Source organism: Musca domestica, unplaced genomic scaffold, assembly GCF_030504385.1.
Source record: "Musca domestica strain aabys unplaced genomic scaffold, Musca_domestica.polishedcontigs.V.1.1 33, whole genome shotgun sequence".
NCBI lineage: Eukaryota > Metazoa > Arthropoda > Insecta > Diptera > Muscidae > Musca > Musca domestica.
The window spans coordinates 7,895,422-7,897,169 of NW_026712312.1; positions in this window are offsets into that span (position 1 = coordinate 7,895,422).

Sequence of the window (1,748 nt, forward strand, 5' to 3'; positions counted from 1 at the left end):
TCCCTCTGTTTGGATACTTCAATCTGACTGCATTGATGGGCAAAAAGTTAAGGTGGCAAATGACAATTTTGCGCATTGCAACAAAAAGTAATTGGCATCAAGCGTTTTTATTTGCCGCAGCAAACTCATTACGATATACAAGTATAAATGTGGACACAGGGTGGTGGTAAAACGATGTGTTGTTTTTTTATGTGTACGAATCTGCAAGGGTCCACTCCTTCAGATACCTCCCCACAAAAAGTTAAATAACTTACTCCATAAATGACAGTAATTCTATCCGATTTAGTTCATCTTTTTATCAACCTTAGGTCAGGTGACAATATGGACGAAATCGGATATTTTCCTCCTCACAAAAGGACCAAGTTTTTGAGTAGTTATATCTCTATGTTTATATCAACCATATATTTGAAGTAAATTTCGGACTTTCCGACCGAACCTTTGCCAAATGTTGAGTAACTCTTATTAGGCGCAAAAAAATCACCAATAAATAAATCAACAAGTAAAAAAGCTGTAATTTCGGCCGCACTTTGAATACCCTCCACCATTTGGAACGAATTTGGCAATTCTCAAAACAATAAAATCCGTTAACAATTCTGTTAAAATCTTATCGTTATATGGGGGCTATACGAAGACGTGGACCTGCACAGACAAATTTCTCTCGAAGGCTGAGTATCCATTACGAACTTCAAATATCAAATTTGAAGCAATTCTGGTGAAAATGTCCCTAAAATAATTAAAATACCGAATGAGGTACCGTTATATGGGGGCTTTACGAAGTGGTGGACCCGCACAGACCATTTTCCGTCTTAGGCTGTAACATCCATTACGAACTTCAAATACCAAATTTGAAACAATTCCTGTGAATAAGTCGCTAAAATCATCAAAATACCAAATATCGGAAGGTACCGTTATATGGGGGCTATACCAAAACGTGGATCTACATGGCCCATTTTCAATACAAAAAGTCCTGCAGACTAACATACATTTGAGCAAAATATTATCAATCTACTTAAATTTGTTCGGAAGCTAGAGTGATTTCCAGAGACGGATAGGCGGACGCACATCGCTAGATCGACATAGAATTTTACGCTTATATAACCTCCATACTATGGTGGAGGGTATAAAAATAATCAGTCTAAATACTCCAAACTACTTTCGTCGTAATATTTATATCAGATGTTATGTTAGATGAGAAAATGACAATATTGGACAAAGAAGTGCCCTCCAAATGAGTTTAATTTTTCCCCATTTTATATACCACTCATCCTAGGAAAAAAATCTATGGTGGGGGTATAATTATACTTTGATTTATAAAAAAATATTCAAAAATGTTGATCACATTTCAAGACACCCTGTTAATCATCAATCCTTCAAGCACATGATCACTCAACTCAATGTAGTGACTAAAATCCAGTATTAACAACAACAGCAAAAAAAAAAAAAACAACAACAACAAAAACACATTGTGGGTTCGCTCGAGGAGGCTTTTCTTTTTTGCGGCGACCTCCTTTTTACGTTGATTGGAGTCTCTGCCTTAATGGGTTTCTGTGTGTGGCATAAATGGTCGTTCGTGTGACGGAATATTTTTTTTTTGATTTACTCGTCTTCAGCTCGGAGGTAGTAATTTATGTTGATAATTTATGGAATCTAGAATTTGCACTGACATGTTGACAGTATTCAACAACTTGACTTTTCTAATGTGTTAGTAGTCACTAGCATTCAAGCTACCAGCTCAATCACGTAGCATC